At 42.7% G+C, this 13,053-nt stretch overlaps 1 long non-coding RNA gene across 2 annotated transcripts; it reads left to right on the top strand.

Moving 5' to 3' along the window:
- The first annotated feature begins 10,213 nt into the window (after positions 1-10,213).
- LOC125173191 (uncharacterized) lies at positions 10,214-12,574 on the top strand. 2 transcript variants are annotated; one of them, XR_007154953.1, is made up of 4 exons: positions 10,214-10,258; positions 10,479-10,581; positions 10,970-11,124; positions 12,082-12,574. It is a non-coding gene; the product is annotated as an uncharacterized LOC125173191 (long non-coding RNA). The 2 variants fall into 2 exon arrangements; XR_007154952.1 differs by lacking the exon at positions 10,214-10,258 and having other exon boundaries at positions 10,271-10,581.
- Positions 12,575-13,053: the final 479 nt, after the last annotated feature.

Below are 13,053 nucleotides of genomic sequence, written 5' to 3'. Positions count from 1 at the left end.
ACGGCAGAGTGTGATGGAGAGAGACATGTTACATGCTAATCCAAACAAAATTACAATATGTATTGGAACTTTATTATACTCTTTTCATCAAAGTGACTACCTATATGCACTTATAGACTTCATACATCAACACACACACTTTTCATTTCTTCTTATATTCGATAATACATATATACATAAGTATAATGTGTGTTCTTTCCTTTTAAAAATTCCAGGACAATAAAATCTGAAGTTGAAAAACAGGTAACCCTCAAAGTGACTTTTCATATTATCAATGATTCTTTACTTTCCAGAGCAGTTTCCCCATCCTAAAAATCCCCTGAGCTTTACCTGTTCTACCCTCTCCCCAACCCCAAATGCCTGGCAACCACTGTCCTGTTTACCATCTCCATAGTCTTGCCTTCTCCAGAGTATCATAGAAATGGAATCCCACAGTACGTAGCCTTTTCAGACTGGCTTCTTTCACTTAGCAATATGCATGTCTTTGCACGATGTTTTTCCCAGAAGCCTGTAAGTCTTTGAGTGTTTCCTGCTTTTTGGTAAAGCACAGGCTCATTTTGAAGTTTCCCTCCCCCAGCTCTGAAACTGTTCCTTTTCTCAAGGAGACTTGGAATGATTTAGAAACCAATATCTGGGCAAAGGTATGTCTTTCGCTATGAGGTATCATTGCTTCCAGGCCCCTGCAGTAGAGAGAGTTAGAATATCTATTTGTTTACATCACGGCTGAATCACACTGCGTCCTCTGTTCCTAATCCAAAACCACACACATGCAAATCAGTGTCCTCCAGTCAGGTGTGTTTCTTGTTTTGCCTTTGAGTTTGGAATTGTTTATTTCTTCTTCTTCTGGTAGAATGACTCAGTGAGGGGAAAGCTGTTGATCTGAAGGCTGTTTAGCATTTATGGAGACCACTTTTCCCAAACAGCATACGGCAGTTTCCATTCCTTTTGCCTGGCTCTGAAGGACTTGTCATTTCTTTTACTACCAATTAAACAAAACAAAACAAAAAACCCCCACTTCCCCCAAATCCTAAACACTTCACATGTCTCCAAGGTCTAATTTTTACAACTTCCTCCAGGGAGAACAGCAGAGAGAGAACAGGAAGGATGGGGCTGACTGTCTCATGATCTCTTACAACCTCTAACTTCCTTTCTTGATGTGTGGAGTCTGAGACTCAGAGAGCTTATTTCTGTTACCAGATGAATAGGATAAGGAATGGAACTATCATTCTATTCCTTTCTGGGTCAAGTGCTGCTGCAAAGAATGTTGCTGACCTTTGTATCTTCATTGGCTCTAAAAGGCTGCTCTATTTCATCAAAAGACAATTGTTTTTCATAACAAAGCTGGCTCAATTTTCAAGTGGCATTGCATAGTTCAAGTGACTGTAACAATGACAGAAATGCAGGTTTCCTGCTTCTTTCTTTCTGTGAAGTCAAAGGGGGAACCAAAATGAACTTCCAGCCACCAGCGGAAGATCTCTTTGTCTTTCTCCTGCTGTGCTTTGTTTGACGGTCCAAGTTCAACATGCAGCTAACATGAGGAGGCCACAGCAAATTTTCCAGCAGCTGCAGCCAGGATTAAGTGTACTATCTTGTTCTTTTGTGAAATCCATTCCTGAAACAAAAACGAAGCAGGCCCTGAGCCTTCTTCATAGTCTCTGGAAGTGAGGCTGAACACCCGGTATAGAGAGTGCCGTGCTTGAGGAAATCTCTGTTCCTGGCTGGTTTTGCTGCTTTGGGCCGTCTGGCCTTGGGCAAGGTGCTGGCCTTCTCTGAGCCTGCTTCCTTCTCTGCACAAGGAGAATAAAAGTCACCGCCTTGCTTACCTCATAAGGGCGTTTGAGGCTCAAATTAAACGCGATAAGGTCAGAGAGCTTTGTGAACTCTAAAGAACTGTAAATATAAGGTGTTATTAGATGCCGTTGAAAGTAAATGATGAGACAGCTTAATTTAAGTAATTTTAAATGCCTTGGGGTCAAGCAGAGCTGTGTGAGAATGTTAGATATTTTTATTGCTCTACAGTAAGGGGAGAGGGGGCAGGGCTGGAGTGAGGAATATGGTGCCTTTCCTCTCCTCCACATCAATGTGGGGGAGAGTTGAAGCACTTTCTGGAGAAGGTAAGTAACATCACAGGGCTTTGAGAACTGTGATCATGAAACAGGATTTAACTGACAAGAGACAGACAGGTGGTGGGAGAGACAACTGTGGTCCTGAAAAACTACAAGTGGACTAAAAGATGTGGCCCAGAAGTGGAAGGAAAGAGAGTAAGCGGAGACTGATAAAGGGCAGAGGAATGGCGGCTGCTTGTGGCTCGAGGGGACCTGCACAACAGGGTGAGGCAAGGCGTTTCCAGGCTTAGGACTAAAGAAGCCAAACATGGAGAATCAGCTGGAAAGGGCTTGATAATCCTCCTAGACCAGTGGCTCTCAGACACTTGGAGATCTATGTATTTATGAGTGTCCACTGTGTGTCAGGGACTGGAAAGTAGACCTTGGTTTTAAACGAAATCTTACACAGAACCCCAATATGTAAAACAGAAAAGCTGAAGCTGTCCTACTGAAGCAAGGCTTGGGGGACCCAGGGCCAGTCAGCCTCCCTCTGAGTGTTATTGGTGGCACCTCTGCAGGGAGATAGGGCTCTACTGAGAGACGGAGATAGGCCCACTCATCCAGCGCGTGAGAGCTGTTCAATATTTCCTAAATGAATGAATGCAACAGAGGGTAGGTGGTCTGCAGGAGAGAATTCAGATAAATGGGTTCAGTGGATTCTGTAATGACACCATGAGGCTGTAAGGCATGTCTAGTTTATATGTAAAGGTTTCTCAAGCTTTAGATATGGAAGGATGGATGTGGGTCATTGTGGTGGCTTTCCAGGGGTGAGGGAGCTTCCGAATAAGGGTGTGTGTGTGTGTGTGTGTGTGTGTGTGTGTGTGTGTGTGTCTAGCCACTGGTTGTAGAGTTTAGGTCAAACCAAAACTAAATGATACTTCTGGAGAACATGTCTTGGGCATTTCATCACAAAAATACAGCCAGCCCACTGCTCTGCTCCTACAGAGTAAGGCGGGCTGTCTTCAGAATCACAGACCACCATAAAAACGGCAAATATTTACTGGGTGCTGATTACTTGCCAGGCGCAGTAATAACCCCTTACGCCATGTAGTGGGCAGAATAACTGCCTCCCCCACCAAGACGTCTGTGTCCCAATCCCTGGAGCCTGTGACCATGTTATAGTGGATGGCAACGGAGGAATTAAGGTTGCAGACGGAGTTGAGGTCATAAGCAGCTGACTGTGAGGTGGAGGGATTACGCTGGATTATCTGGTGGGCCCAGTGTGATCACAGGGGTTGTTTATAAGCAGGAAGGCAGGAGTCAGTGTCAGAGAAGATGTGAGGACAGAAGCAGAGGTTGGAGTGATATGATAGGAGGGCTCCAATTGCTGTTGCTGTTTTGAAGAAGGAACAAGGAATGTGGGCAGCTTCTAGAAGCTGGAAAAGCAAGGGAACAGATGTCTAGATTCTTGTCTAGAGCCTCCTGGCCTTGCTGACACCTTGACTTTAGCCCAGTGAAACCTATTTCACACTTCTGACCTCCAGAACAGTAACACAGAAAGTGAATGTTGCTTTAAACCACTGAATTTAGGGTCATTTGTTGCAGCAGCAGAAGGGCACTAATACAGGTGCTCTCATTGCACCTTCACAGCAGCTGTATCTGATGAGTACTTAATACTGCCATTTTGCAGATGAGGCTTACAGAGGTTGACTCATTTGACTCAGAGGTGAGCTGATGGCCTGACTCTGGAGCCAGCTCTCTCTATCACAGTGTGATCTGGAGATGGCTTTATGTCTTCATTTCACAAACAAGAAAACTGAGGCCCAGAGAGGTGTCCTCATCTGCTCCAGGTCACATGCAAGTTGGTGACCAAGCTCAACTGTACCCCATAAGAATGTGTAGACCAATACCTTACAAATGTAAATGTGCCCACAAGGCACACTAGGAATCTGGCTAGGATATGGGCTCTGATTCAGAAGGTCTGGGCTGGGATCTGGGATCCTGCATTTCTAACCAGCTCCGAGGTGCTGGGCTTCGAGTAGAAAGGCTATAGATGGCCCTGTGCCCTGCTTTGGGGGATCTGAGTAATCCAGAGCCATCAGAGAGCCTTGGGCATCTAGTGAGATGAGGGGACACTAGGGAGGGAGAGAGGGAGATTAAAAAGATGGAGACATGGGGCGCCTGGGTGGCTCAGTTGGTTGAGCGTCCGACTTTGGCTCAGTTCATGATCTCACAGTCTGTGAGTTCGAGCCCCGTGTCGGGCTCTGTGCTGACAGCTCAGAGCCTGGAGCCTGCTTCGGATTCTGTGTCTCCCTCTCTCTCTGCCCTTCTCCCACTCATGCTCTGTCTCTCCCTCTCTGTCAAAAACAAATAAACATTAAAAACAAAATTTTAAAAGATGGAGACTGGAGCAGATGCCTCACAATTCTGCAGAGAATGAGATTTAGGGTCTCGGAGGGAAAGGTCTAATGCTATAGGCTCCCCTTAGGAAAAACGTTACCCAAATGTGACCATTATTGTCATTTGAAACGTCATTCAAAACTTGCAGGTATGGGTCTAGCATTAGGATTACCTCTGCTCTTTTATGGGACAACACAGTTCAAGGACATTCTTCCAACAGACACTAAAATATGTATGCTTGGAGAAAAAGCAACAGTGTCTATTCCTTGCCATATATTTTATATGCTTTTTTCTAAGGGGAAAAAAAGGTAGTATGCTTATTATTTTAGAAACATCTCTAAAGTTTTGACAAATGAATACACACACACACACACACACACACACACACACACACACACACATCAATACCCCATGTTTGTATGGGAGCTGCTGGGAGATTCTCCCTAACCTTCTTTATTGTGATTGCAGAATTTCTAGCTGTCTGTGGCTACCAGAGCTGCCTGAAGGCTAGGAATGTTCTGGTTTCATTTTGAAACTAAGCACGCAACCAAGAAATATCAGCTTTCATTTCAGATACGTGAACCTAGAGGAAGCAAATGTTTGGCTGGCTGTTTCCTCGGGGTATAGTGTGAAAATATGCCTCCATATGTTTGCAAAGGCCCCAAAAATGAAAAAACAAATTTTTTTTTACTCATCCGACTTAGCACTATTAACCTTCAGTGCTTCCTAATGTACAGTTTGAAAATGGAATTTTAAAGTACTTATAGAATAATTTTTTCTGCATTTTTTCTTAGCTCTAGGATTTTCCTCTAAAGGTAATGGCGAATCTGGAAAATAATAAAATATGTTGACTAGTTGTCTGGAGCACTCAGCAAGCACCGAGGAGCCCTATAAAGTACAAGGAAGATATTGTGCAAGGTTCTTTGCACTCCTAAGTGTCCAGATGCCCAAGTGTGACAATTCTAGACACCAAGGCCTTTAGTGGGGAGGACTCTGGCCATCTGGGGAGACTGATTCCATGGGTGGCTTTCAGTTATCAGTGTGGGGTGGTGAAAAAAAACATGACTTGAAAACCCTTGTTAGCATATTGTCTTGGACAGGCCCCCATTCCTCTCCTTGGATTATTTCTCCACTATGGGTTCATGTCCTTACCTGTGAATTAGGAATAATCATACCTCTTTTCAGGATTATTGTGAGAATTAAAGGAGATACTATGAAAGGCACAAGATGGGCCCCTAAAAATGTTTGCTTTTAAGTAACAGTAAACAGACTTTCAAGAATAATTTGTGTTGGCTATGGAATGTATTGTTATCTTTCTGCCTTAAATCATCTTTCTCATTATATTTTGCTTGGTCTACCAGCAATATCAATCTTTACTTCTTTTGCAAATATAACTGATGATGGGAGAGACAATTTGTGGCAGGCCATTATAGTTATAATCTACAGAATGCATAAATACATGCAGATAAAGGAGAGATGACTGTTTTTGGAAAAAATGGTAAGAAATCAATTATCCTAGTGAGGTGATAAAAAGATTTCAATAAAGCAGAGACCTTCTCTGGTGCCTACTAGTAAGTGCTGGAGCCCAGAAGAGTTGGACTGGTTTTCCTTTCTTTCCTGCCTCCCTTCAATAAATACCAGAGTCCACACCCCTCCCTTGCCAGTTGGCAGAGAAAGCACTTCCTGGGAAATGCTCCTTCCCTTGCCCTTTGCTCACACCCCTTAAGCCACGTAGCTAACTAAGATGGCTCTGGGGAGACAGGTGCCAGCCCTCCCCCTCCACCCCCTCTTCCTCCCTTGGCTGCTTTCTCCCCTCCAGCTCTGGGCAGAGGTCGTCACATGGCATGTCAGGGCAGAAGGACTGGAGCACAATTTCCTGCCTGAGTGCCAGTCAGAAGGAATGCAGTTAAGCTGCAGGGTGCCTCACTTGCATTGGCCCTTCTGAGCTCTAGGCCTATGTTCTCATGGTCATATGGTTTTTTATAAAATTTGCAAGACGTATTTTAACCACAATCACTGAAGATCCTGTTACTTCTACTCTGATTTCCCTTCCAGCATGCTTCCCCATCTGTTAGGGGCCTTGTGGGTTTCCATGGGCATTTGGGGGGAAGTTGAATTGGAGATGCATTTAGTCTGGGCTCAGTGGGATATACTTGATGCATGCACTTAAGCTATTGTTAGGAACACTCATATTGCCTGCTCACTGGGAGTCATGACAGGAAGATGCAGGGAACAGAGGTCATTTCATGACATGGATGGCATGTGGCACTGGAAGTACGAGGTGAGTGGAAGAGAAACAAGGTTTGAAACCTTTGGAGCCAGAAGGCAGTCTGTGGAACATTCTGCCAATCAGCACTCAATGGAAGATTCAATTCCCAAAGAAGCAGAGTTAAAATGCAAGCTCTTTCCTTTCAGGCATACCCTTGAAAATGCAGTATAGACAATTACACCTGAGATTTCTTTTCTCGATTTTTTTTTGACAGAAATTACATGCAACAACATTTATCAAAATTCCTGAGTTTGCAGTCAACAAGTCTGAAGCAATACTACAAAAGCAAGGTGTCTGTAGCAGTTCATAATTTTTAAAAAAAGAGAGAGAAGTTTCAAAATTTAGGACGACAATCTTAAAAATGTACATGACTTACCAATAATGAGTTGGAAACCAGAGAGAATTTTTTCTAAACAATCAATTGTGGAAAATAGATTTTAATCAACCCTGCTAGAGGGAAAACTGAATCATATTTCTAGTCTCTCTATAGAAAATATGACAAAAGTTTGTCATATTGAGAGGTAATCAAAGATTATACCTCCAAAACAATATAGGAAAAAAGCATAGAGATGCTTCAGGTAGTTAATTAGTAAAACATTTTGTCGCTTCTCTGGATTTTTAGATTTTTGGTACTTAACAGCTTTTAAAATTTTGTAATTTATTATGCTACATTTTCTCATTCTAAATAAATATTCACTTTCATACCTAATTTTGGATGCATCCTTTTTCACTGTTTTTCTTAGAAAAGGTCCCCCAAATCATTTAAGTTTTCGGTCCCATAAAATCTGGATCTGCCCCTACTGCTAAGGTACGATTTAAAGCATTTTCCAAACCTGCAAGGATTCAAAACCAGAGATGCAGAGAGCACAGAAACGGAGACCGAAAATGATATTGCTGATGCACCAAAATGACCTTACCCAGCTACCCCAGACACAGCCTGGGCTCTGTGTCTTGTTGGGAAAGAGAGGGATTTGGGATGGGCCACCTGCCCATGGCCTCGATGTCCCCAACACAGCAGACAGGCAGCCCCACAAGGACCTATTTGCATGCCTCCAGGGTTACTATCACCCCCCTCCTTCCTCCTTCCCCTTCTTCCCTTGTTACTCTGAGTTTGTATTTATGCAAAATTATATATGTGCTAGCTTCAAAAGGCAAGTAGCACACGAGGTTTCTAATAAGGACCAGCAGATTTCTGCTCCCAATCCCCACCCTGAGGCCTTCTCCCTATGGGAAACTCCTGATTCTTTTTTTTCCAGGCATTTACCTCCATATTCTCACCATATGCTTTATTTCGCAATTTATTAATTTTTTTAAGTGTAAGCATCATCTGTTGACTTTTTATTCTAGAACAAGAGACTATAGTTCTCTTCCATCTTCCCCTCCACTCTCTACCTTCCAATATGGACATTTCTTAAATTGGGGTTAAACCAATATTTGGTGTTTACATTATTATGACAATATGTACACATTTTTTTTTTCTTTTTGAGTGGAGACCTCTCTGTCCTCTTGCTCCAATCTGGACTGGTTGCTGACTGGGTCTGCTGCTGATCTGTGATTCCACACCTCCCTTCACTACCACCCTGTACTCCCCTCTGCCCACACTCTGTGTCAGAGCCCCTGTGTCTTCCTGTTTCATGGTTTAATCTCTTACTTAGAGCATATCCTTCAGGAACTTCCTGAGAAAGAATTGGTGGAGGGAAATCTTAAAGCCTTGGGTGCCTGAAAATGACTTTATTTCACCTCCATATTTGATTGATAGTTTAGCAAGACACAGAATTCTAGGTTGGAAAAAGTTTCCCTGAGAATTCTGAAGACATTTTACCATTATCTTCTAGCTTCTGGTGTTGTTGAGAAATCCAAGGCCATTCTTTCTTAGTTCTCTCTGTAAACTTTCAAGATCTTTTCCTTATTGCTGGTATTCTGAACCTCTACAGTGTCATGTCTTGCTGAGCCATTTCTCTTTCATTTTTCTGTATCTGGAGATATTTCAGTTCTGGAAAATATTCTTGTATTATTTCCTTGATAAACTCATCCTTTCCACTTAGTCTGCCTTTTCTTTCTGAAACACCTAATATTGTTTTATAGAACTCTATTTTATGCCAAGAATAATTGTAGGCTCTTGGGACATATCAGAGGACTAAAGAGACAAAACTCGCTGCCCTCCTGAGATTTGTTTCTTTACAGTGATGCGTTCAAATCCTACCTTTGCCTCTGACTGGCCATGATACCTTGCATAAGACATTTAAACCTTTCCTGTCACAGTTTCCTTGTCTCTAAAGTGGAGGTTATAATAGAAATTGCTTCCTTAAGGTCCGTTGAGAATTAATGACTTATATCATAGAAAGGGACTGGAACAATATTTAGCACACAGGAAGAGCCGTAAACATGTTGGTTATTATCATTATTGCCCGACAAAGCATGTGAGTCACAAACTCGAAATCAAAACCTCAATCCCCTTGTGCAACTTGCCATTGTTCGCTGAAGACAAGTTGGGGCTGGGATCATAGGAGTAACTGAGTCATTCCAGCTCTTCCAACCCTGACCAGCATTCACATTTCAACACTAATGTGAAATGAAGTGGCACCTGCATCAAAAAGTGAAGAGGCTTCCACCAGCTTGGGAAACAATTCCATTTTAATGGTTTCCCACAAGTAACAAGACTTCAGTTAAACTCATACTGGGGACTAGAAGTGCTTAGTAAAGTCCCCACTTGATTTCACCATCCTTGGTCTTAGATCCAGAACACTAAATCTACATAGCAGGGAAACTGAACGTACCTGCTTGGTTCTGCTTTTATCACTTCACAGCCCACACTACCTCTGGTCCTACCCCCACTTTCAAAAGCAGAATGTCACCGAAAGGCCTCCAATCTCCCCAGGAAAAGGTTCCAGTTTTTGAGTCAGAATTTGAACTGTTGTTGAGTTTAGAGACTGAGAAGCTCTAGAGGATATGAGATCAGCCCAGAGTACTGACTTGAAAGGAAATAACTCTCTTCTTTATAATGTAATCTAGCAAGGAGAAAAGGTCAATTTACTTAGCGAGACGTTCTGGGAGGAAAAATTACTTTTTAAGGAGTTCTGAGATTTTTAAAACAGTTTCCTTAAAAATTTTCCCTTCCTTCTGTTTCTGATGGATCTCTTATATTCTGGATTTGGAGTATAGTTGAAATGTCTAGGCTTGATTGTTGGGAGAAAGGCACTGTCACGTTAGAGTGTGTGAAACATGGGTCTCTAAGAAGGTATGATTAGCTCCCACTTTCTCAGTCCTTGGCAACAAGGCCAAGAAGAAGGGGAAAGTGGATTAATCCTTTAAAAAAGCATAGAAGAAGAGGTTAGAAAAGTTAGAAAGGTCAAGTGTCTTGGAAACTTTGAGTGGGAAGTCCATCATTTTATCTTTAGGACACAAGGTAATGATGGCGATGATGACAATGGTCATGATGATGATGATGATGGTGATGATGATGATGATGTACTATGATCACATAAAAGCCTTTCATCTGCAGGCTCAAAGTGCAACACAACCACTAATTAATCCTGAAGGCAAGGTAGGCAAATATCATTACCTCCAATTTGCAAACTAGGAATCCAGGCAGGAGGAAATTAAACCCTTAACCAAGGTCATCTCAGAGTGAAGACTAGAAATGAAATGAAGAGTCCCTGCCTCCTTACTTTCCACTGGCCACCTCAAAGGTGGCTACCGAAGGGCTTGCTTTTATTCCACAGGCAGAGCCAGCTCCTTGCTGCATCTGACCCTTTTCTTTACAGAGTTCAGTGAGGGCAGGGGAGAGACCTTATAGAATGATGTCTCCACTACAGACTGGTTTTGAGAACTGCCACATCTCCAACCATGGAAGCAGAAGTGTGGAAGGTGTGTGTGAAACCCTATAATCAACTTGAAGGCAAGAACTATAACTCATGCTTTGTGCCACCTCTAATACCCAGCACAGAGTCAGTCCCACCATAGATCTTCCCAGTTTTGGTTATTTCTTAATTGATAATCCTGTTCTTTGGCAAGAAGAGAGATTTCCTTTTTCTCTAAAGTCTATTGAGTTTGTTTACTTTTCTTGTTTCCAGAGGGAATTTAGAGAGTGTGGCAGAAACAGTAGCTGACCACCAAGGATTTGTGTTCCCTCCCATCTATTGTTGTTTTGGGGAAGTGGCTGCCCAATTGGGAACAATATTTCCCAGTGCTTTATGTCTGAGTGACTAATTCTGGCCAATGGAATGTCAGAGGTAATGGTGTGTGTCGTTTCCAGGCTGAAGGAGTGAAGGGCCTGACGTGCTTCCCATCTTTCTACCTCTGGCAATCACTGTAGGGCTACATGCTAAAGATGGCAAAGCTAAAGAACGTATGTTCCTGTGTCCCCCACTTGGCAGGGAATCACCAAGTAACATCCACATTAGACTTCAGGTAAGCGGAAGTCAACCTTTTTCACTGCAGTCACTGCAGTCATTTAGAGTCTTTTTTTTTTTTTTTTACTGCAGTTATCTGCTCTAATATAGGAAACCTTTAGAATACATCTCATGTGATAAGCAACAACTTAGAGATGAAGCAGTTAGGGCAAAAGGAAAACAAGGGTAGGGAAATAAGATGAACACAAGTGCAAAGCATGTACAGAAAATGTATGCTACAAGGTGCTGTACAAGTTGTTAGGAATAGGCAAAATATGTCTTTGAGTTTCCCAGCATCCAAAGCAAAGAGGGGAATTCTACGAGCTACAAGATTCACAATGCTGAGGAGAATCACATGTTAACACTTAGGAGAAATATACATTTTTCTGGTTGTTTAAACTGAGAAACATTTCTCCTATGAGGTTGAGAAGGAGGATCAGTGCTGTCAGGTGCATTTGGCCACATCCTCAAAAGCATCTGTACAGTGGTTATCACAGAAATTGTCGTATGGCTGATATAACATCCCTTGATACAAAAAGTGGCAGTATATGAAATAGGTTTTAAGAGAGGCCAGGATAATATGTAGTGCACAAAGGCAGCTCTTCAATGGTCTGGCTTAATCCAATGTCCAATGACCCTAAATGGGTGGCTTCCTTGGTCTCGCACAGGCTCTGGGGTTATCTCTTAAGAATCAAATCCATACTTCTGGGTGAGCCATGAGATATAAGCCCAACCACACCATGCTGTGAGAACACAGTCTGATCCACTGGATGGATGACCCTGTCCTCTGACCAGATGTGACAGGAGGTAACCCAACAGCTGACTTGCTGACTGAAGTGAGGAAGTTTCCCTCCCTGATCTGCTTGTTTGAGTGGATGGTCCTGGTGTGGATGTTCATTCAATTACCACATCTCAAGGGCAGTGGTGGGAAGGAAATCAACGCCACGCCCACTGAGGTCACCCTTGGTTTCCTAAGGTCTACAGGTGTGGATGAGAAACATCTGGCCAGGAAACCAGGCCGCCAGAATCCCCGGAGTAAGGGCACTCAGCCACGCTATCAGGAAAGAGGAAGCTCCTCAGCAGTATTCTGGCCAGCACTGAAATTCTTCAAGTTTGCAAACCAGGGAACTGCTTCATGCACCTGCCCTGCCAAGGGTCTTCACAATGAGGAAGATTACATCTCTGATTTCCCAATCCTTTGTGAGACCAGGTGCTTAACCCTGCCTGCAGGGATAACTCTTCTCCCTCTGGAAGAAATAGCTGTTCTAAGGGGAAGAGATATGTCATGGGGGAATGGCTTGACTTTTCTCCCAAAAAACATGTTGTCCATTTACCTAGTGGGAAAGAAAACTGCACACACTTCCGAGAGCTCAAAGCTGTTTTAGGGCCTGTCCTTCTCCCCCGTCCCCTTTCCTGCCTCCTTCCCTTCTTCCCTCAAAGACACAGATGGAAATAATATGTTAACTATACCACAGATAGTGTATTTACCAGTAATCTTCATTTACAGAGGCTGACAGCAGCGGGATGCAATGTCCTTTTCCTCTTTTTGAAGCTCTCTACGGGATTTTATTTTGCTCAACAAACATTTAATGAGTCCAGGGAACTGGTGTAGCAGAGTCAGTTAAAGCCATGGGCTTCTGGCTCAACAGATCTAGGTTTGATCTCGCCTGATCTTATTACTTTGGGAAACTCACAACCTCTCTAAGCTTTGGTTTCCTCACATGATTTTCTGTGAGGTTTAGGTTTAGGGGAGATAATGATGCAAAATGCCCCATAGGAGTAACTGAGGGTGCTGCTCACTGCTCATTAACATCCTTTATCTTCAGATATATATATACGTATATATATATATAGATATATCTCTATATACATATATATAGATATATAGATATACATATATATATATATATATATATATATATATATATATATACAGTGAGATAGTGAG

The sequence above is a fragment of the Prionailurus viverrinus genome, chromosome A1, assembly GCF_022837055.1.
Source record: "Prionailurus viverrinus isolate Anna chromosome A1, UM_Priviv_1.0, whole genome shotgun sequence".
NCBI lineage: Eukaryota > Metazoa > Chordata > Mammalia > Carnivora > Felidae > Prionailurus > Prionailurus viverrinus.
This window is presented reverse-complemented; position numbering and strand designations above follow the sequence as displayed.